This window comes from Watersipora subatra, chromosome 7, assembly GCF_963576615.1.
Source record: "Watersipora subatra chromosome 7, tzWatSuba1.1, whole genome shotgun sequence".
NCBI lineage: Eukaryota > Metazoa > Bryozoa > Gymnolaemata > Cheilostomatida > Watersiporidae > Watersipora > Watersipora subatra.
The window spans coordinates 28,943,124-28,969,150 of record NC_088714.1 but is presented as its reverse complement, the minus strand read 5'-3'; positions in this window follow the sequence as shown (position 1 = coordinate 28,969,150).

Here is a 26,027-nt window from a genome sequence, read left to right as displayed (position 1 = left end):
TCTGCCAGTTCTTGAAGATGAGCAAGACACAGACTACTCCCTACCATCCCCAGGCAAATTGGACCGTAGAGAGAAACAATCAAGGCCTGGGCGACTCTCTGAGAGCCATGTTGTTGGAACAAGGCCAGGAGGAATAGAATGAGCTTTTGCCCAAGCTTATGCCGGCGTACCAAGGCAACTCCCACACTGTGACAGGCGAGACGGCTAGCTTCATGATATTCATGTGTCACCCCCCTCCCACGGATATGCAATCTACCAGCTACTACGTGCTGCAGAGGAAGCAGAGGCTGGAAGAAGCGCATGAGGCTCTCAGGGAGGGGCAGATGAAGGCTAGGCAAGCAGACCAGAAAAAGCCACCACTCTTCGCACCTGATGATTGGGTGTGGTTGGTAAGGCGGCGGTGGCAAAAGAGGGCAAATACTAAGCTACAAGCTAAGTTCGTATGCCCCTACCAAGTCACAACTACACTTATGTGATGGAAAGACAGGGCCAAACCTTGACTCAACATGAGTTCAGGTTAAATCCCTATCAAGCCTGTCCAAAAAGCCCTGGCTGTGCTCCGGCAACGTTGGAGCTTCGAATAGGGCCAAATATGAAAAGGGGCCAAGAGGGCTTGGCCCTTACAAAGGAACTGACCACTGGTGATTGGGTCTATCAGACAACGAGAGAATACCAAGACCTAGCCACAGACCAGATGCCCGAGAGCCTAGTCCATATTGTCTGACCACTCTAATAGGACAGCCTCCAGCTGGTCACCTGTATTCAGGTCATGTAGTAATAACTTTAAAAAAAAGAAAGACAGTTCAAAGAGGCAGCCCGCAGTACCAAAACCAGGATACACCAGCTACTGATGACAAACAGTAGATTGATCAAGAAATTAGCTGCCTTGAACACCGTGTTAAGCAGCTTGAGATGTGGGCCCGGCTGGTTGCTCCACCCTTTTGTATTAATTCGACACTGTCTCTAATGGAGGGGAGCGTGTGGTGAACGCCGGGTTGTCGCTTTGTAATTCTTGTGAATATTTTTATATTTATATATCTTGCATGCTGTGTTGTTCTTTTATTGCATTGTTATTAATTTGCTCATTATACTATATCGCTATTATGCATTCGTTAATCGCTGTATTATACCCATGCCAACGCATTCTGTTTATTACTGTTGTTGTACGGTTTTTACTCGGTTCTGTTAGCAGGAACGGGTGAATTTATTGTATATAAAGGAGCGCGCTCACTCAGTTGGGCAGAGTATACAGTCGTAAGCTCCTCGACTAAGGAAATCTTTTGCTGAAATAAAAGCAAATGAAACCCTTACACATTTTCTCTTCTGTATGTAATAGTCTAGATCATGCCTACTAAAGGCCGGCAAATTCCTTTACAAAAAGACAAATGGCAACATCATTCACCTTACCTTTTATAACAATAAAAGAATTATCAATAATGCTTTAGTTCCAGAAAACTAATACTTGATTAAGTAGAGTACAGTTTTTTCTTCAAAACTGTTTTCTAGTTGAGTAATTAAAATAAAAACTAAATAAATAAATAAAAATTACTGGTTAAAATAAAAAAATTTCAACTTGGATATAAGACTAACAAGATGTTCTCTACATTGTTTACAATCTATTATCAATGTCAAGTTAGTTACTGAATCTAACTGATAAATTTCTAGAAGTAACCTCTATATAAACAGGCGGTAGCTATAACAAAGGTACACCCATCATTTTAACCCACAGTTATAGATATGGTTGTGGTAAAGGCGCATCTTAAGTCGGTGCAGAGCACACAACGCGCATACAAAACATGCGCAACGCACATACAAGGCACTTGCAACGCACATACTTTGTGGATACAACGCCGACACAAGTAAGTAACAACGCATTAACAAAAAATATTTATATTTATAGTCTGGTAATAAAACAGCTCTAAAACAAAACAACTCTTTTGTTTATGGCAACCCTGAGCTCCTTGTTGCCTTTTTTCATTGTGATGCTAGTGTAGGCGCGTGTTATCTGCCATGTTTGTGTGTTGCTAGTGCCTTGTATGTGCGTTGCAGGTGCCTTGTATGCGCATTGCGCATGCGTTGTATACGCGTTGTACCGACCTAAGATGCATCGTTACCATGGTTGTTGCTGTTATAACATCACAGTAGAAATTGCATTCAATCTGGTTTGCCTAACAAAATGTTATTTTTTGCTACTAATAATCTGGTTCCTCACTAATAACAAGATAATACTAAAATGAAGCACCAGTAAGTACATTATCACCAATAACTCTCTCAAAGCTTGCTAAGTAAGATATTTACCAGCTTTACAAGAACGGTAGTACTGTTTAATGATGAAATAGCAAAACAGAATGATTTACATTTTGTTCATTTGGCAGTACAAATAAAATGACAAACATATGTGTATGAGCTCTTAGTAGAATACATCCACATGCACAAAATTTTTCTTTATATAATTTTTCACAGTTTTTAGCAGTTTTAGTTGTAGCTGTAGTGCCTCTGTCTATCGTTATTTGTGGCAAAAGATAAAAAAAGCGATGCTTTCTTAAGTAAGATTTGGGGAAGGGTTATAAAAAATATATAGAGATGAAGGTAGGACAAGTCATTCTGAAGTTAGTGAAAAGTAGTCTTGCCACTAGACCACTAGTGTACTAGGCAGCCACATTGAGAAGCATGAAAAGAGCGATGTACGAATATAGACTTGTTTACAAAGCCTCACGCATACACCATAGTTGCATTAGCCCTGTTGTACTTGCAGATTATAAGTGATATTAAAGATTTAGTTACACATTAAGTTTTATTAATTGAAATCTTAGAACCTTGAGCTTACTACTCTCAGCCAGGCGTAAAATGTGAATTAATTTAACAAACATGGAGCAAGGTTGATCTCTATTCAATGTGCCCTATTGACTGGCATCAACTAAATGAAAGATATTTTGACTGGTTCACCCAAAGGAATGCGAACGCGGTAGCTTTAGGTTAAGTACACATCTAACATTTTTCATTCCAATCCATGAATGCACATTTGGAACGTCAATGAATGGCAGTTGCTACTTAAAAACAATGAATAACAATTTAATGAAATTTAGCTTAATACCCCCTGCCAAGCATGCAAGCTGAATTTTACTAAACAAATATTGATATTCTTTATAAATAATTATATTGTAATATATGTCATTGTGCTTACATCACTCCGTGTGAACAAACAAATTTAATATGAAAATGACCAGTTTATAGGATCAACCAGTTAGAACACTCAAGAGCAAACAAATCTTTGACTATTACAGTTTCATGAATCATACCACAAAGGTAAGACAACTTGAAAATAGACAATTTTTTTAATTGGTGTTCAATGCTTCAGGTATTAGTACAACTTCTAGTTTCAAAATTAACACAAATTATCACAATTAAATGTTATGCCATCCAACTGTTGTCATGTAATTTAACTTTATCTACGATTTAATTTGTAATCTGTAATTATGTTGAAATATTCGCCAAGTTTGTTGTTAATTTAATACTATGTAGAAAATTAATGCGTTAACTCATTTGGCTTTAACCTTGGTTTTCAGTTAAAGCAAACATTCCCTTAATATTGTCAACTTATGTTTATAGGCAAGGTTGATCTACACCTCACTCCTTAAAAACTGAAGTTGTTCAAGTATAGCAGCTGTGCTCAGCTTTGGCTTTGCTAAACGCTGTTTACATGCTATTTATATGCTATTTACCTGCACTATCATTTGCTCATTAGCAATTATTAAAGTTTTTCCTCATGCTGATGATGTGAAGCACCCAGCATTTGTTATCTTTGCTTACACAGCCCATCAAAACCTGTCATTCTGAAGAACTCATAATGTGTTTCCACTTTTATATTAATATTTATGAATCCTGTCGTTAGAGCATTATACGCCTCTTGCGGAACCACTCATACATCTTTTATATTACTCATTTTAACATAATTAGGAAACAGAATTCTGAACTCTTGGTAGCCTGACACGCCGGGTTGTTATTCTAATTTTTTAGCACCTCCTATTTCAATGCATAGCATAAATGTTAATTGCTTATTTTTACTTATTCGCTTATGCCTAGGAAGTTCCGACATATGTCATAATGACTAGGCAAATGTATATAAGCATGCGTAAATCAGAAACTACTTGAATTCCATATTTTACTCACACTCTAGGTATCACTCTGCTCTTGTATTATTTTTTATATTTTTAGACTTGCGCAATTAGCATCAACTCTTGACTTGATTAGCCTTTATATATGTTATGTTTTTGCTATTGAACGTTTGAATTTTTAATAAATATAATCTGTTTTTAAGTTTTCAGCTAAAACAAACCAGCCTAATTCTCAGCATTAAATCTACACCTAAGATACAGTACTCTAAATTTGCAAATCATAAACCAACTACTTGAACCACCAATCCAGCACTTATAGTTAATAATCCTTAAAACAGAGGGTCATTACAATAAACGTGTATAATAGTCAAGCAGGAACATGAACTTATAATCAGCTTATTCCTTCGGAGGGTGGGCTACTCAAACAAAGATGTTTCATAGTCAGAATTTTATGCTGAATTCAATTATAATGTTTCTACATCTATGTGTTTGCACATTTCTGAGCTAGAAAACACTTTTGAAATGGGAGGGGGAACTCCAAGTTTGCTTGGAAAACCTTACATATCCGACAAAGAACAATATTTTATAATCTCAAAAATTAATAAGTGCTTTTATTTGAAATTAGGTGAGTCAACTCTCAACACTTCTTAACCCATGCCAAGGATGCAGCAAAATTGCTTGTTTCGCAGTCTTGATGAGTCTGTGAATAAGGCTCTCGTCAGAGTGACTAAACCTCAATATGAGACAGCCGAGCAGTATTCAAACAGATGGTTGATATTGGAAGAAGAAAGCAATCAATATGAAATTGCTCCAAAAGTGCTAAGCTTTAAGAACTGTGTTGAGAGTTCAGACTTGTTGTCATTATGCATGTTATAAAAAGTATTGTAACAAACTCGTTATGGAAAGAGCTGAGAAAAGACATGAGAAAAAACAGAAAGAATGTGATACAGCAGAAGAGGTGATACTAGATATTTATTACTTTACAAATTCAGGATGATTACTCCATGATGATGGTACTTCGGTGGGAGAAAAAGAAAACATTTTCATTTTTGTCTGCACATTTTGTGAGCAGCAAAACTAACTCTTTGCAGTTTACATGACGTGTTGTAGCCTACAATTTGGACATAAATTTATAGATAAATTACATGTATGATCCTTCCTTGTTTATTTTTGCATATGATCACACAAACTACGCTAAATATGGCATGCCGTACTATACAGAGATGACTAATCTGAAAGTATAGCATGGCAAGGTGTATGAGGCTCTTTTGAAGAAGGGATATTTTACTTATCAATCACGACATCACTGTCCATTCAGCTCTATCGCTTGTGATCAATCTGTTGAGCAAACAGTTAAAAGAGACTCAAAGTCTCACGGTAGAATCATAGGGTTTACCAGGAAGTCATTGGCCTCTCAAAGCTGAACTCCATCTCACCCGGAACGAACAGCTGTATATACAGAGATGAAGAAGATGCCAGTTCTTGGTGATTCGGATGCAGCAAGTTATGAGATGCGTGAAAAGGCATGGAAGGCTGCTGAAGAAATGAGGGAAGTCATGAAAGACTCATAACAGCAAGAATAAATCAGTTTGCGTTCCAAACCAATAAGCTAGTACATATTACCAGTGGTGCAAAAGCCTCCATTGAAGTGAAGCAGGATCTTGAAATGGCAAATGTGATAGGAGAGAAACAGCTCTCAGAGTTTGTCCAGAAGAGGTTAAGCATCCAAGAGGTTGATTTCAATGGATCTATCAAGTCAACCAAGCTCAAAACCTTCACCACATTACCATTAGCTACAAAGAAATCAAAATAAAAATTCCTAGAGTGTTCGCACAGACTGTTTGAGAATTTGGTAGTCATCAGCCAACAGTGTAACTTAGATTTGAAAAAAGTGTTATCATTCTCTCTTGGCAACATCAGCTGGCCCATGGCAGACTGTGATGGCTCTATATTGAAGACTGCTAAGTTGGCTCTAATGGCTGCTGTTGAGAAAGATGTTGCTGATCAACCATCAATCTATGTTAACCAGAATCAGCTACCAGTCTTTGACGCAGTTGTGGTTGATGCATTGGCCAAAATTCGAACGCTGAAAACTCCTCCAGCTTTTGCAACAAATAGCTAGTATTGCAAGCGTGTATTACACATGTGGTGCGGGATTTTTGTGTGACACATACCTTGATATTCGAATTAAGGGAGGTGAGAGAAATCATAGAAGTGTGAAAAGAAGGCAAAAGGTTGCTGTGTTTAGTCCGAACTAATCATTGCCAAAATGGTCTGAATTTTTAGCAGATGGTTCAAACAAGACAGCCCTAGTGAAACTTTTGAAGGACACATGAAGCAGGTCAACTGTGAAGCAGAAACTAGGTCTTGTAACAGCTTTTTCTCAAGAATGTCACATGATCAGCTATAACCTTGATGGATCAATCACTGTAAGCCAAATAGATAATTTGACATCACACCACGAGGAGGCAGATGCGCACATGTTATCACTTATTGCAAAAATAATGTAAGACAAAATCCAGCTCAGAAGTTCCAGTCAAGTGCCAGGACACATATGTTTTCCTAAGCTGTCTATCTCGAGTAGATGAGCTGCTATCACAGAAACTCATTTACTGCTGTGGTAAGAAGCAGTTGAGATATGTAAACATAGGTTGTCTGTCTACCACCCTCACACTCGAACGATGTAAAGCACTACTCGGGCTCCATGCCCTAAGTGGATGCGACAGTGTAAGCGCATTCTATTCCAAAGAAAAGATAACTTTCTTCAAGCTGGTAAAAAAACATCCTAAATTCTGTAACACACTGAAATCATTGGGAACAGATTTTGAAGTTGATGGTGCAATAAGAGAATCTATTGAGACATTCATATGCAGATTATCTGGTGAAGAGTCAAATTCCATCAATGAAGCATGGTATAAGACCTTCGGCTCACCGTCTCGTGCATCACAGTCAAACCTACATGTACCACCCACACTAGATGAGTTAAATCTCCATATATCTAAGGCTGCCTATCAGGCCGCGATATGGAGAAGAGCCAAGCAAATCATCATCAATGCCCTACTCCTCCAGCAACATGAATGGTCTATAGAAGGTGGAGACTGTAAAGCTAGATGGATGACACAACAACCAGCAACTCTTTATGTGCTCATGGACATGTTTTGTCGATGCAAAGCTGGATGCCAGTCTCGTCGCTGTCAGTGCAACAACACAGATCTCAAGTGTACGGACAAGTGCAGATGCAGCTGCTGTAGCAATAGAAATAAAGAGGATGGGGATGAAAGTAGTGATGCTAAAGACTCAGATGACTGTGAATTAGAAGGTTATTATTCGAGTGGTATTGTAACCAGAGGTGTGCTTCATGTTTGATTAGAATACATATTTGTCATACTGTATATAAGACTGACTAATTGGAATTTCACTTGCATAATAAAGTACACGGTTCAACATAATAAGGATTAGTGATGAATTTATGTATACTAAAATATTATATATATATACATGGTCTGAGTCTTTAATAATACTTTTCATTTTGTTTTGTAGATTTGTAATGATATAGGAGTTGCGGAATAACAATAACAAACTGTAAAGCTGGCACAATATCAACCAAACTGGGAATACACAATATTATATAATACACTTCTAATATTATTTTAATATTTGAATAATAAATACTTTAGTGTTATTAGAATAGATTTTGACTTGGGTTGTTGCTAATTATTTAGTATTTATGTGCTATTTTCATAATCACATTGTTGGCAGAATCATATAAAACATTACAGACATTTATTTAATTACAATGATATATTAATTATATTGCTCAAAAAATGAACAATCTGAGAGGTGTAGAAACTAGATATTTGAAATCAGCTCAAAATTCTGATCTAGACGCCACTTTTATTACATAGCTCTCCTTCAAAAGGGATAAATCAATTTTTTGACAGCTTTTTGATGCGCTCCAGCTTTACTATAAACAATGAGCTTGACAAAGCATTAAAGAGAACAGGCACAATACTCAGCGGTCTATTTAATCTTTACAATAATTATAGCCATCTCCTGTCTCTGATAGGCTCATGGAAACTCAAGTCTTCATAGCAGATTATAGAGCTTCTAGCAACCTGAAACTACTTCAATAAATAAGCAACCTGGACATATTTAGTTCACATTTTAAATTGCGCGCAACAGAATATAGTGTGTCATTTGATGTGGAAACCCAGTGCGAAGTAATATTTGTGCCTAAGTGATGCCGAATCTCTCATCACCATGTTTTTTGAGTGAATATGATATTATTTTTCAAGACTAGAGTTTGCTGGTAAGATAACTTCTTGACAATTCTGACATGGTCTTTTTACTTCAAAAATACCTATTACGCAGTAAATTGAATGCTTGTGGATTGTGACCTTCCCTTTCATGTTGGATTTTGTGCATTAATTCTGGTTTGAAAGTAAAGCCAAAAATAAACAGAAAATTTATTAAAAATTTGAACAAGTTTAATTTTAAACCACAGTGCTTCCCAAAAACTGTAAAAAAAGAGTTATCCCCTTAGCCTGACAGACAACTTCAACAAAGTAGCTAATTATCATGCTGCAAGTAATGTTGTAATTCAATTTTCAAGTTATTTTTTAAACATATCAATTTAAAATAATTGAAAAATGCTAATGCTGGGAGCGATGATGAAAAAATTATTAAAAATACTTATTGATTAATTACTAACATATTATTGATAAAAAATTATAAAAACAAACAGTTGAGCGAACCAAGTTTGATCAGTAGCCCTCTTTTACAGGAATGATAAGCAACTGAGCCTGCAAGCATGCACTGTTTTTGAGCCAACTACGCAAACAGAATTTGTGACTCAATGAATAACAGAAAGATACACTAAGAACACAAATACAAGCATAAGAAAAAAACCGCTTCAAACTAAAATACATCTGAGCAAGCATCAAAGCTGCTATTTGACAATAAAAAGCTAACTTTCAGTGAATAGGAATTTTTTTACTATAGTAAATTACACAAAATTATTGTAAGCAACAATTGCAACTATTTACTGAAGGCATTATGTAAAGCTGCATTATTATAAGCATAAAGATTGCCTCTTTGGTGATGTTTATATGATATTCACACTGTATAAACGAATTAGAAAAAAAACCATGAATGCAAAATGAACCATTTTTTGGGCAGTAATTTTCAATTTGCAATTTTACAAGCATCATACTTTAATACTTCAACAAGCATTAAGTTAACTATAAAAGTTGAAGTATTGGTTATGCCAAAAAAACTAACTTTTACCAAAAGAATCGGGAAGGTTATTAGAATGTAATATAATTTAATGAAAGGTAAATCAGATGTTGGTGGTAAAAAAGAAGCAGCAACCTTTTAACATAAATAAGGAAAATAATCAGGATAAACATATTTTACAAGAAAAAATAAATCAGAGGTGCAATTGGAGGTTTTACGGTATATTGCTCAAATATGCATGTATCTTCTAGTGGATAACACTTGGTGTGTTTATTGTTGGACTTTCTTGTGGAGTAAAGGAATGGGCAGTTTCCTTTATACTGATGGCAGCGGTGGGATTGAGGATCTTAGCTCTACAATTCCGAGTTTAGGGACGAGAGTCATCTCTCACTCCTAACTGGCTGCGTGCTAGAGACAGTATCACTGTCACCAGCAGTTGACAAGCACTCGCTTGAGTAACCTGCCAAGACTGTGCCAGCCGGGACTGAGATGGATGTTCTGTGCAGGCTGACAACATAAAATTGCTGCTCGCTGGAAGTGATCGAGGGCTGTTCAGATGGGCCACCTCTGACTACAAGGTTGAACCAGCCTCGACTGAAGAGAAGTGCAGTGACCCGGTGCCTCAACCACATAGACTTACCCCTCCACTTCAGAGCCGAAAGTACAGTCAACATGTACACAAAAGTAAAAGACCACCAGGTTGATGACAAACAACCCCTTTCCGAATCAGGAGCCACACCCCTGGGTATGATTACACTGGATGGAGGGATGGTAGCCTATTTGGAGGATTTTTATGTGGCAGCCAGACAACTGCATGGAATCAGGACAGGCCGAATGGCTGGCACGGTTCCTGACATACTACCAAAGTACTTTCAGCACTGGTGACCAAGATATGAGCCAGACCTCCGAGATGGAACATTTGATTACACTAAAGGAGGAAACCCTTCCTAACCGACAGCCAATGCATCAACTGGGCCCAGAGAAGGAGGCAGGGGTCGAGCATCAAGTCTTAAGCGCTCGGAACTTAACGCTTACGACCTGTTAGCTGCTGAACAAGCGACTCATCAGGCCAGCCAGTGGTGCGTAAAGCGACCCAGTGGTACTCATCTGGAAAGAAGGATGGCAAGGGGTGTTTCTGTTTAGATTATTGACTGCTAAATGCTGTCACCGAGCAGGACTCCTATCCTCTTTCTCAGATCAATGACAGCCTAAATACATTGTCTGGCTGCAGGTACTTTAGCACATGAGACCTGGTCCGTGGCTACTGGCAATTACACTTGGAAGCTGATGCACAAATAAGTCAACATCCATTACTGCTGAAAGTAGCCGACTTAAAATTAAAGCCTTCTAAGTGGGAGCCCCTCCAATCACAAGTCCATCACCTAGACTACGTTGTGAGTGCATAGAAATGTAACAATCCAGAGAACACCCAGGCGGTCCATCAATGACCCATCAGCAAGAGACTCCAAAAGCTACAAGGCTTCCTGAGAACGGTAAAGTACCACCGACAATATATTCTCAATTTTACCACCATAGCACGACTTCTTCACCAACTGACTATTAAGGAGGAAGAGTGGACAGAGAGCAAGGCAGAGAAAATGGCCTTTGATGAGCTGAAGAAAAATTTCTCCTCAGCCCATGTGTTGGGCTACCCGGATCTGGGCTATCTGTATATCCTAGATACGGATGCCAGTAGCTGTGGAGTAGGTGCGGTGCTCTCCGAGATACAGAAGGAGGCCGAGAGAGTGATAAATTTCCAAATGATTCTTAACATTACCAACGAGACACCTTATCTTCATCAACAATGGTTTCATCTACATGTTCATCGTGGTCTGCGCCCTTGGAATCAATTGACAACCTTTACTAAGTACTTTTGACATGATTTTTGGAGCTACATTTAGAGTGTAACCCATTCTTGCTATTAAATTGAGCTTTCTCTTATACTAAACTGTCTGAAACTTACAGAACTCATCACCCATGTACAGCTGCAAAAACACCTTCTTTAGATTTACCATACAACAGCTTGAACAAAATCTACAGCACTCACAAAGCTTTTCATGACAAACAGCTACACTTGCTTTTGGATTGCTATTAATTTGCTGATTCAATTATTTGCTATAGTCTAACACAGGCTTGACTTCCTCCTCATTATTTGGCTAAAAAGCAGCCATCATGGGTATAATCATCCAACCTTCTTATGTCCTGATTTGTCATACTCAACTAGCAATTCATACTATTCCATGACTCAATCTCCTACTCATAACCTGAATTACACTTGTTGTTAATCCCATACTCGCCACACTGGTTTGTCAGAACAGGCTCCTTTCTTTTCCTCTTCTAAAAAATTGTCTAATGCTTGCTGTCAAAACATGCATTGAAATCAATGTCATCAACATCCCAATTTGGACTTGAAGATACATCAGCAGCCAGAACAAATGAAATTTGCACACCTTGATCCTCGCTTCCAAAATTAAAAATATTTACCCGATTCCCAGATACAACTTTTACGTCTTTCACTGCATCCAAACCTGCATATCTATGTGTCACTATTAGAGCTGACATGTTATGATGTCAGATGTTACATTGGCATCAAAATATATATTTAGTGTATGTCAATGTTCGGGTTTGAATTCTAAGATGATATTGTTTCACCATCTAATGTTATTCGTGCATATACATAAAACTAACGATTGCTAGAGTTATTGTAAGTCAGAACGGCTGTCATTTAGCTTTGACATGGGAGTGAAAAAATGCTGGTATGTAGAGGTCATGGGTTGATAGGAATGGTTTGACTATCGGTTGTCGTCGATATATACTTATCTCACAAAAACACTATTGACATACATGTTTGTCACAAGTAATTGCGCCTCTACTTTTGTGTTTCGAAGCAAGTATTCCTGTTGCCAGTTCCCACAGTTTGAACACCTACTAACAAAATGATCAAGAGAACTATATCTAAAACACCATCTTACATGCTGATGACGAATACGCACAGACCTATCTGTCTGTCTGTTTTTAATACAATCACGAGCAGTATGAAAATATCTGAAGCACACAAAACATTGAGGCGACCTTACCTGCTTAGCACCTACACAAACTAGAGTATCATCATTTTTTCATAGCATTGCAACAGTTTTATTGACCAGCTCAACCAACTTTAGCTATCAACATTGGTAGTAGATTTCAGCTGCACAGATTTACAACGCCAACCGGCAGGCTGGACACAAATGCACACCTTATCACTTTTATCTTATTATTTGTTTGACCTATCAGCGCAACATAGGTAATAGGTGTTAGCTAAATAAACAGATTCATTTTTTAGCTGTCCGTTGAATGTAAAAGAATGCTAAGCGATCTGCATAACTCCACTTTAATGCTTTAAAAATTCCTTTTACTTTAGAACAAAACTGCTGATAAACTATTGAAGCTGGCCCAAAAAAACAATGGGAAAACTTTGACAAAGCAGTGACTCTCTGAAACTTTGCATTTAACGTCAACTTTTCTAACCAAACACAAACCCATCCTTAGTATTCTGATCTTCATAGCTCTCTACTCTTCTAAAAAGTCGAATACCCTTTGCGAATGCTATGTTGTTAAAATAGCTTGTAGAATGAAGCAAGATCAGAACAAGAAATAATACATAATTTGTATTGCAACAAAACAAAAGCACAGAACAATTAACTAAGCTCAATCTATTGCAAACGAAAATTAACGGCTTTGCGTTGCGCTTAATGTAATGCATAGCGCCCAGCCTGACCCTGTACAATGAAAAATCAAGAAGCAATAAATGTCCTGTATACAATTGTCTGTAAAAAAGCCTTTATATACACAGAACAGAATATTCCCTACTGCTGCTACTGGTACAACGACGATGATGATGGTACCTTACTTCTACTACCATTACTACTGCTATTACTGTCACACTACTACTCCTTTAACTACAACTGCTGTCACTGCTAGTATAATCATTACTAAAGATAGTCAGGCAGAATTTAGTTGAAGAACTTAGTTTTTGAGTTGTCCTATAGATTTTTGTGCTTGTCAAATATATATTTAGGACCTGATTGTTTTTCATCGTTTATTGCTAATATTTTACAAAAGAATGTTTGTCCATTAAATGGTACCCCAATGCTACATAAATTTGTAACATTTATAGCAGCATCAAAAGTTTGTGTTTTTTATATATAATTGTAAACATTGCAATCGTAAATGCTGGTTGGTGGCTCGGATGGCTGAATGACCCCATTAAACATAAAGAAACTATACATAGCCTATAGAGCATCTATAAGAAGCATATAGAAGTTGATAATTAAACTGACTACTACAATAAAGTTCTACAAATGCTCTATTTTTTCTATAGATTTAGCATTGAACTCTACTTTTATAGCAAGTTATTTTGAGTTTAGTGCAATTAATTTAATTTTGTCAGAGTACAGGTTGAAGTCGACTTGTGACCTATGCTACTCAGTCTTACTGACTTGACAACCTTTTTTAATTTTGTTTTTTTTAAGATCTATTTTTAATCTTTTGTATTTGTTGAGACTTTTTTGGTCAGAAATCAAATGCAGTAAACCAACAATTGCTTTACATAGCCTAGTAAACGCCTTTAGCCTACGCATAGTCTATCGTCAATAATAATGTTTGTTACTAATATTGCTTGCTAATATTAGCATTGGTTATTATTGATTATTAGTTTTATAGTTAGTGTGGAAATATTGCAAATAATTTTTTTCTCGCAGTATGTTACAATAGCTTTGCATGGCAGTAATATTAGTCATAAGAATTTGCTGCGCCGTCATCTCTTTTGGTATAGATAGTATAACAGTCTTTATTACTAAGGTAAACTGCCAGCTTTTGCAGAACTTAGAGAGTTTATAGTGAAGGTAATAGAGTAGATAGTAAGTTATGAATACCAGAAAAATCTAACAAAAAACAAATTGTTTACTAACAAATAGCAGTTTCAGAGTAGTTGATATTGTTTTGATTTAAATTCATATGACAGCAGTTTCAGAGTAATGTTTATTGTTTTGATTTTAATTCATATGCATTTTACAATACCTACTAATTTTGTATAATTTATGATACTAAGAGTGGTAATATTTTAGAATATCTATCCTTCTTTACCGGAAATACGAGCATCAAACTATGCGTTTCAATGCATTAACTCATTATCCATTTTAGTAGCTGTACTGTCCAAAATATATTACTTTGGAATAAACTGAACCACAAGGCACAGCCTTAAGAATGTATATGTGCACTCGGTGTGTTAGCATTTGTGCAGATAGACATTACTTTTACTTTTAAAAATAACATTTAGCATACTCAAAGGTTATTCTAGGACTATTTGGTGTGAGCTTTTGCGCTAGTAAAATTAGAGATTTAATGACAATGATTTCTTACTTACGTTCTTAAAGTTAGTTATTAATAAAAAGAAAGAGCTGCACCGGTATTAACCACTGTAGTATAATTGATATAACTAAAGCTAAACTATGTACAGTAATTTATATGTTTGTATTCTTATATACCATAACACCTCTATTTGAATGTCATGGCATGCTATTTTTCTATCTTTTTTCAGAGATGGCACTCAAATAAAGGCTATCACTGTAATTTTCTAATAGTTCGTGAGAATTTTGAAAATATTAATTTTTACCTTTTTGAAAGGTGAAGCCAGTGTTGCCTATATTTTGCACCCTCTTTTGGGCGGCGGGTTATCATGAACCCTTTTGGACGCAATAAATCTGCTAACTTACCTCCAACTTAATGTAGGTCTCAACATAAATATGCATTGAGGAGCTGGAAAATATATCTACCAGTTGGTATCAATTGCTTGCTATTAACCTGCATGATATAATAGCCTGTGCCCTGCTGTGAAACTTGTTGGGGCTTTTAATTTTTCTTTTCGTTTTAAAGTTGAAGATATGTTTTCATTTTTACAAGTATATTTAACAATGTTACACAAAAAACTCATTGCACTCATCAAAATGTTTGCTTCAGTTTGCAACCTAAGCTAGCTTTTTTGTGCAATAGAAGAGGAGTTATGAGCGTCGATTTATTGTTAACCGAGTTCAGATAACGGTAAGGATTTTATCTTTAATAATATGCAAAAAATATGTAAGTTACATATAAGTTATATAATAATAATTTATCAAATGCTAAAATATATATTCAAAATTATGTGACATAAGTGAACCATAGTCATAATACATGCAGAAACAAAATCAACATTTTTAAAACAAAAATATTTGCATTGTTTGCTTGGCCAGGTGCATGCTGATCGTTGCCTTTGATGAAATAAAAAATATTTTTCTGGTTGTTCAGTACCTTCCACAATGTCTTCAGACCTTAACTATTTTTCTTAACTGCTGAACTATTTGATATTAGTGTACAAACACTTTTTTTAACATTTTAGCATTTGACACAAATAATGATCAGCTTTTAGCGGCAGGTGCACCAAGCACAAATTACCATATAGTATCATAGTATCAAAGCATCATATATCATCACAAATGTAAACCATTTTTTACATATTTTAAAGTATCAAGACTGCATTAAACAATAAGCTACTATTAATCTGATACAGTTACTAGTTATTTCTATTGTGCTGATTTCAAAGTTTTAACAAAAGCCCAAAAGTATTTGAAGTTGGAAATAACAAATTAATTAACTTTTATTGATATAACCAAGCCATTATTAGCATGAATTTGTGAACACTTCCCCACTGCTCACCTTTTATTATGGGTTTGTCAATGTCAAAGACTGCCAAAATGGCGGTCAAAGAGAAGTGGTGTTCCTTTCCTATTTTCAACCCCTTTTTATAGTTGTGGGCCAAAACAAGTAACGTTTAAATAAAGCTGGCGTTTAATTAGGCATTTTACGATATATACTAAAACAAGCCCGGCATTGCACAGGCTATAAAATAATTGCCCATTGAATTTGAGTAACTCACCTGGTAAGCAAGGTGACCTAGCGGGGTTTGAAGCCAGATTGAAAGTCAGCGTGTTACGTGTAACGATCAACTGTTGTAATTAATAAGCCCAACATCTTTAATAGCGAGTACTTTACCCAATGTAATGAATGTCATAATGATCATTCATCACCTCGGATTTGTAGATTAATGGTTAGCCTCGCAGCTTTTAGATATGAACATTTCAAAATGAAATCCCATGTGATGTGGATGTTTCTTTGATAGATTTTAATTTACATATATATATATATATATATATGTATATATATATATATATATATACATATATATATATATATATAATATATATGTATGTATATATATATATATATATATATATATATATATATATATATATATATATATATATATATATACATACATGTATACATGTATATATATCCATGTATACCTGTATATATACATACATATATATATATATGTGTATATATAAGTGTATATACACGTATATACGCGTATATATACATATATGTGCATATATATACAGTAAAACTCAGCTAAATAAAACTTCACGGGACCGAGATAAAGTGTTCCGAGTTATCAGAGCATTCAAGTTATGAGAGCACTGTCACAAGTGCATGTATTTATCAGTAGATACAAGTACATATACAAACTATATATAAATCACAAGCATAGATTGCTTGTTGCAAATCATGTAATGTTTTAACAATTTTTATCAGAAAGTATAAATATTTTCTTATTACTTGAGATTTGTTTGTTTGTTTTAGGTGATTGGACTGCCAAGACGTTTTTAGATTAAAGTAGGCAAAACTTGATCGTGGTTGAAACACTCAGAAAAAGACATATTTTCTTTTGAGCATTTTAACAAAAAACAATTTTGCTGATTTCTCTTTGTTTATTCAAAGGTTACCTCATTTTTCTTTTCTTTCGAAAGGCTGTCTCGAATGTCTTCTCACCTAAACTCTTCTGCACTACTGAACCAGTCAATATTAGGGTACAAACATTTTTTTGACAGAGCAGATCTTTTACGCTGTGAATTTAGTACAAGTGCAACACTTTAAAGTTTTGCGCGCTAAAGGCAACCTTGACCCTACAACTAGTCATTCATCTACCATTGTAAATGTAAACCGCTTTTATATACATGTACTCTGAAGTATCAAGATTGCGTTAAACAAGGAACTACTATTAGCTTGAGCCAGTCAATAATTATTTCTACGGTATCGCTCTCAAAGTTTTAACAGAAAAAAACCAAAACCTTTGAGATGGAAAACGAGAGAATTAATTGTATTTATGTAAATGTTTCATTATCAATACGATGTTGTGAACACTTCTACTGATCAATTGATATTATAGGTTTGTAAAGATCAAAAAATATCAAGGTGGCAGTCAAATGAAGGTAGCATTCAATTAGAAAGTGGCGCTTTACTTTTTTACTCTTCTCTCAGGGTGACGGTCGATTATAGGTGGCATTCAAATAGAGGTGACGTTCAGTTAAAGGGATTATAAAATAGTTATTAAATAAATATATATTATTTTATATATTTTAATATATAAAATATTAAAATAAAATTAGGTTTTTTATTTATTAGGCATATTAAAATAAAATTAATATTTTATTAATTTTATTTTAATATGCCTTCAAATTTAGAATAGAACAAAAAATTTAAAGCTCCAACAAATTGCAACGCAGGGCGCTGGCTATTGCATCATTGCAGATTAATTGCAAGCAGTATATATTAACTGAAGAACTATCAACAAAATAATTTTCAGCTTCCCAATTTATATATATATATTTCTCAAAGTATGTTTGTTCGGGTATGTCCAGCTATAGCTGTTACAGTTTTGGATTTAAAATTCCATGTTATGCTGGATTTGAACTCACAGCAATTTTCCCATCAACAAGGGTTTATCCAGGTGCTCTACCACTGAGCTAAAAACCATAGTGATCAGATGTGTTTTAATATAACGGATACACTATGCGTGGGCTAATTATTTTAGCCTTAGGTTTTCCGCCAAAGATTTTGAGATTTGTTCGCCTCGGAGCTTGAACATAAATTTGGCTCTTGATTAAACCGGAGCAAGCGCATTGCAATTAGCAAAGCTCCGGAAATGCATGAAACGAATAAGCATATTGCGGTTCATAAATTCTTTACAAGAAGGGAGGAACCATTTGGGACGTTGTCTCCTCTACCGAAGAAATTTTCTAAGGGTAACCCTTTAGGTCACCCTTCCAGTCGAGTTACCCTAAATTGTTTTGGAGCAGGATTTTTCTTTAAAGATGTAAAGTAAACGTGCCATTGCTATTTATATTTTTTTTCTTACAGTTTTTGATGCACATGTAACTGATCTGTTGTATTTTTTGCTGTTTTATTATCTATTGTTGCAAGTTTTAGTACTGTATGTCAACATTTAATGTTTTGATGTTTTAAGAGCCAAACGTACAAAATGTTTACTTTTATTTTCTTTTTCCATCATCATAAATAGAAAACTTTTTATTAAAAGTAAAAATGATCTATATCTACCCGTTTCTGTTTATAATACGCAGTTTACAGTACAGCTTATAGTGTGAAAGGTTGAAAAAAATTACTTCACCAGAGTATTTCTCCAAACTTACCAAAGTTTTTCTCACCTTGCAACAGATTAAAATTTACATAATTTTATTTTATTGTGAAAAATTGTTTTGGATCTCAAACAACTCAGTTAAAAATGCTAGAATAACTTAATACATAACCTAACCTAACGGGTAACACATAACAACCTTCTCAAATGGATCATGTTCGAGAACCAAGTTTCCACATTACGTTATTAAAAGCTATACGTCGCTGAAAGTTATGAACTTTTAAATTTACAGTGGTTTGAAAACTTTTACAGTTGTTTGATTTATTTTTAATTTAGTCGTCCCTCACAAAACCTTTTCCTCATGATATGAAATTGGAAATTTACTGTTTTTTGAAAAGGTTTGAAACCTTCACAGTTGTTTTTATTTTCTTTTCTAATTTATTTTAATTATACAAAACACTTCTCATGATATGTAGTTTGAAAGTTAGACTGTTAATTTTTGTTATATGTTAATTACAAATCAATTTTCTGTCTACATACTTTTTATTACCCGGGGCAACGCCTGGTAGCACAGCGAGTGTTTATTTATTTAGAGATCTACAACAATGTGAAGACAAGTTAAAACTGGTCTTCATCTAAAAAGGTTTTTTGTTGCTCTGCCCGACGGAGAGTGCAAAATATCGGTGACATTTGTTTCGCCTGTAAAAAGTTCAAGTTTATCATTTAAAATTCTGATGAGCCATTTGAAAAATACAATGCCACCCTCTATTTAAACGTCACTTCTAATGAAGCGCCACTATAAAAGAAGGTTGAAAAATAGAGTGCAATGGCGTTCAAATGGAGGTTTTATGATACATTATTCATTTTTCATTAATGTAGCAATCATGTCTAATGAAAAGGAATACGACTAAGCAATCTGATTGTAAATATTCAGTATTCAAAATTCCAGACCAACAATCCCAAAAAAGAAAAGTTGCCCCACCACACATACGAGATATCAGAAACAAAACTCCTAAATGTTTTTGTGGAAATAGTGTCTTTGACCTTTCGCTAGCCAGTTTTTGTTTCTCTACTTTTCTTCTGTCTGCAAAAGATGACATGATGTTTCACACAATATTATTTTTTTTCTGACTTCGCGTCTATTTTTTGTGTCGGTTGTAGCCCTACATGTCACGCTTTCGACGCTGGCTTCCTAGATATGAAGTAGAAACATTTGCTTTATCATCAGCTTCTTTAATTCTGCTGTTAATAGTGTTTCATGCAACACAATGATGCATCAACACTGTTTGGTTACCTTATGTCAGTGGTGGCCAAACTGTTTTGCTAATGGGCTCAATTTTAAAAATTGAGCATTCGGACGGGCCAAACGTTTTTTAATTTTTCAACTACATATGTCTTTAAAAAAAACAATAGTGACATAGGTAATGAACACATGCAATTAGCAATTATTAGTTTACTTTCAAACAGAGCATAAATTATAATAAATTATGCATATACATATACACTAAATACATAAAACATCTAATAATATGTACACTAATGTAGCGCACAAAAAGTACAGACCTACACCACAATCTTAATGGCTAGGATAAAATTGGGTTTTGGTACCCAAAATTTTTTTGTAGTCTGTTTTCATCTGGGTAAATGCTAACCTCATTGGTTGATGAAGGTGGTTTTGCATGACGACAACCCAATGCTTAGATTTAATAGGAACTGTTGTTCTTGAACAGCCCTAAGAAAAGATTACTTTGTGGCTAACTGCAATATCCCTTTTGAAGACTTTTCAATTGATGGTAATGATATATGAGTGATCAGAACAAAATACTGACCAAGAATTGTCAAGCATTTCCACTCTTCAATCAGACCCAGTTTGCAATTATTTTTGCTAGTTTGAGTTAAAATTTTTTGAATGGAAACTTTTCATTATTGAAATGTCAGGTTTTTAACATTGTAATACTTTTCTGAAAGACACAAGTTGCACCTTTTACTTACGTTACTGTAGGATTTAGTACCTTTTAGAATTTTCCAGTCTAATTTGAAGTCAATGTTTCTGTTTTTTCAATGCTCATATATGTTTACTTAGTTTTGCAGTTTTCTTTTTGATCTATTATTTACAGAGGAGAGCAGGGCAGATTGGTCCTCTTTTCAGAGTTTGTGTTATCAGTTCTGTTTCTTATTAGATGCTGATGATTTTTCATATGACAACAATTTTGTCTCTCAACTACATTGTGCTACTTTGAAAAGCTCTGAAAAAATTATTTCAAAAGTTATTCAGATTTTTGAAAAATATCATCAGAAGTCCAACCTACCCCACACACGGGGTAGGTTGGACCTCTCAATAAAGCAGGTTGGACTATTCATTATCTAGTTTATATTACATTATGTACCAAAACAGGTGTTAAGAAAGTTTCTTTGACCATCGAAAAGAAAGACTATTTATTCATATATTTATTTACTGTAATACAAGCAGTTATTAAAAGCACTGCTGAATAAAAATGTTTGCCACATCATCTAATCCCAGCAAGTGTACCAAAAATAAAAAATAACAGAAAATGTGTAATGATTCATTTATTACTGAACTAAAGGTGGTTAGCAAAGATTGTCATATAAGTCTCTCAAATCAACGTCAAATGTGAGCTTTTTAATTGCTCTTGTTATTCCCCCATTTGAAACAGGATCTCCTAATTTCATCACAATGTCATCCTTGCTGAGAGGGTCGTGGTCTTCCATGTAAGGATGTTGAAACACACAATTCTTGCTGTTGTTGACTTTTTGTACAAAGTTCACTTTGAACTTATCATCATCCATAACTTCAAGAATACACCTAGCATAAAAGACTGTCTTCCTACCTGCAGGGTTTATTTTTCTAACATGTACAGTAAGCTCCTTGGGTAATGTCTTCAACATCTTGGTCATGATATTCCGGTTCTAAAAGATTGTCTCCAGATTCTCTTTCTCTTCTCCTCATATTCATTGGTGGATTTAGGCGGTGATTTTTTTCACTTTTTCGCAGGAGGTTTTGATCTTCTAGCTTTCGCATTTTCTGCTATTCGATTTCTGTTGGAAGTGTCGGTGCGAATTGCTGATGACATCTTTTCCTGTTTAGCTTTCTTTGGTGACTACAAGCTTTCGACAAGGGCATGAGTTGTTCTAAGGTTATGTTTTAGACTGACCATTTTATTTTAGCCACTGGTGTTGCTGCAGGTTGATTTGGATTGCTGCAGTTTTTAGTAGATGGAACACTCTGTTAGGTAGATGTTGTGGATTGCCATCTGATTGTGTCTCAAGATCAGGTTGACGCTCAGGATTTTGTTGTGGTGCAGGACATGCCTTGGAGTTAGGCTGGTCAGTTACATCTTTGGGAAATAAATCACTGTTGTGGAGTACATATGAGTTGTAGGGGTATCTACTGGTAGCGCGAAATCCAGCTGTAATGTTAGCATTTGTTGTGCTCTTAGTAAACGCTATGCCTGCTGGCTCTGCCATTACGTAAATGGAAATGTGGCAAATCAGATGACATTGCAGCCAATCGTCTATTGCTGCAATCAAGTAGCGCTTCAAAGGTCCATCTACACTGTGATCCATGGGTTGGAGCCTATGAGAGGTGTGAGGTGGGAGAGTTAACAAAATTACATTTTTTCTTTGCTAAATTCAATTGGCTGGATTCAATAGCGGGGCACCTTCATTCCAAAACTGAAGTGCAGATGTGATGTTCTCCTTGGTCGCCCCCTCGTTCTGTTTTACGCTTGTAGTTTGAAACCATGATTAATTGCTTGTCAAATTCGAGTTTAGAGTTTCTACAACAAATACGCCTATATTTTATGCTAAAGTCTTTTTGGACACACTATGTATTTCATTAAATAATTCTGGCTCAAACAAGCCATATTTGTTACCCCCATTTCACAATCCCTTCCCATTTTTCAAAAGTCCAAACTTTTCCATCTGAAGTTAGTGAACATAACTTTAACCACCAAAAGTTTTATTACTGTTGGCTTTCTAACCTAAACTGAATTTGGTTGAATAGATGCTAGACATCTTTCAATAAGAATATGACAGAAGTAGAAGCAACACAATCAATAATATACTGACCACAAGCGATATTTCATAAAGTTACTTTTTGAGCAAAACTAACATATTTGACATTTTGTTACTTACCATTACACATGTGAGATTCAGCCACTGACAGGAAGTGATGGCTCATTGACCTATATTTTATATGAGAAGAAAACTCCAAACACACGTACATTTTCCAAAGTTGACATAGTCTAACCTGCCTCACAGGGCCAACCTACCCCAGTCTCCCCTAGGCTCTTAGGGGGACCGGGGTAGGTCCCCTAGGTCTCCTCTCCTCTTCCTGGCCTTCTGATTTGATTATCTTGTTTTAAAGTCAGTTTCACAAGGCCCCACATAGGTTTCAGAAGTGTTGTTGTCCAGCCTTGTCACTTGTACCGTGTATACTATGCTTTTTTGAAGACAGTTTTGGTTTAGTTGACAGTCTGATTTTGCTCCACAGTTACATTTTTTAATGTCAGTTGTCGACGGCTTTGGAAAAAAGCTTTTTATTATGGCAATCTATTTTGTTTTTAATCCCACGACCACACGAGCGGAGCGGAAGTGTGGGAGTTTTATGATAAATGCATGCGCACACAACTTACGAAAATTATTCATCAACAATGAGACGAACCCTCGTCAAGAAATTTAATCAAAAATTTAAGCATCGGAATTTAAAGTCGTTAAAGTATAATAACGATACAAAACACATTTAAACCTATTTAAATATGTTACCAAGTCTTTGTAAACCAACGATAATATCTAAAAACTTACCCATCTGATCGGATTATACACAAATAGACAGATTAATTTGAACGAAAATTGCCACAAAAAGCTTGAAAAGCTCGGTTTAATAAAAGTTAAGACCGAAAATAGAAACGCCAATAAAGCCGTGCGACCGATTGTAGAACTATTTAGCAGTGCGCATTTCACGATAAAACCGTGCTCATTTCATCAGTCTATGGCATTTTTCACTCGTAATCGAAGTTATTCGAAGGTTTCTGTAATAAACGTAGACCGTTTGAGGCGTAGACCGATTTACAGGTACGAAATTGTGGTACACAGTTTATCAGCCTGTGTTTTTTGTCCAATCACCGAAGGTTTCATTATTTGAAACGTTAACCGAAATTCTTTACAACTTATGTACAAGCTAGTTTCCGAACTACAACGCCCCTTCATGACGAGAACATTTTTTATTTTGCTACAGTTTTATACGCGTGAATACTCTTATTCGCTTTCTGTTAAAGATCGCTTATCAAAACCATTCTACATTCAACGCGAACAACTTTCAAACTGTGTATAGTACACAGTAGCTTGCCATTTTACTTCTAATTTTGCATTTCAGAGTTATAATAAACATATTTCTTTATTGTTGTTGAATTACATACATTACAGTAAATTAGGCCTACAGCTTTATAACACTTTAATAACAGCTTTTATTTTGCTGCAGTTTGCAAAAATCTTCGAGACGCATGAACGCTCATAGGTTTTCTATTATTGCTGTATTATTATATTAACAATATTGGTTATTTTAATAATGTCAGTGTATTTTACTTATAATATTGGCCAACATTGCATTTCTCCTATTGCAAGGGAGAGGTATAAACGTGTAATATTTTCCTTTCATTGTTGTTGTTTGTCATGACCAAACACTTTTTAAATAAATTTTCTAAAAACCTATATAAATACCACTTCTCGATGTTGCTACCTATTACGTTTTGAAATGTAATCAAAATTGTGTATCGTTTTTCTATTATTACTATATTAATAAAATTGATTATTCTAAGAATATCAGTGCATTTTACTTTTAATATTGGCCAATATTGCATTTCTCCTATTGCAGGGGAAAATATAAACATATTTTCCATTCATTATTGCTTATTGTTGTATATAATAACACCCACACCCAGTACATTACAGCTACCATTGCAGTTATCCTATTGCACTGCAGAGCCATTTGATTGCTAATATTGCATTTCTCAACCATCAGTACCCTTTATTTTTTTGCCAGTATCTCTGGCCATCTCTTTGGTCGTGGGCTGTATGACAGTGGAATTTCTAGTATTAATATAGTAATAATATAAAAACGATACACAATTTTGATTACATTTCAAAACGTAATAGGTAGCAACATCGAGAAGTGGTATTTATATAGGTTTTAAAAAATTTATTTAAAAAGTGTTTGGTCATGACAAACAACAACAATGAAAGGAAAATATTACACGTTTATACCTCTCCCTTGCAATAGGAGAAATGCAATGTTGGCCAATATTATAAGTAAAATACACTGACATTATTAAAATAACCAATATTGTTAATATAATAATACAGCAATAATAGAAAACCTATGAGCGTTCATGCGTCTCGAAGATTTTTGCAAACTGCAGCAAAATAAAAGCTGTTATTAAAGTGTTATAAAGCTGTAGGCCTAATTTACTGTAATGTATGTAATTCAACAACAATAAAGAAATATGTTTATTATAACTCTGAAATGCAAAATTAGAAGTAAAATGGCAAGCTACTGTGTACTATACACAGTTTGAAAGTTGTTCGCGTTGAATGTAGAATGGTTTTGATAAGCGATCTTTAACAGAAAGCGAATAAGAGTATTCACGCGTATAAAACTGTAGCAAAATAAAAAATGTTCTCGTCATGAAGGGGCGTTGTAGTTCGGAAACTAGCTTGTACATAAGTTGTAAAGAATTTCGGTTAACGTTTCAAATAATGAAACCTTCGGTGATTGGACAAAAAACACAGGCTGATAAACTGTGTACCACAATTTCGTACCTGTAAATCGGTCTACGCCTCAAACGGTCTACGTTTATTACAGAAACCTTCGAATAACTTCGATTACGAGTGAAAAATGCCATAGACTGATGAAATGAGCACGGTTTTATCGTGAAATGCGCACTGCTAAATAGTTCTACAATCGGTCGCACGGCTTTATTGGCGTTTCTATTTTCGGTCTTAACTTTTATTAAACCGAGCTTTTCAAGCTTTTTGTGGCAATTTTCGTTCAAATTAATCTGTCTATTTGTGTATAATCCGATCAGATGGGTAAGTTTTTAGATATTATCGTTGGTTTACAAAGACTTGGTAACATATTTAAATAGGTTTAA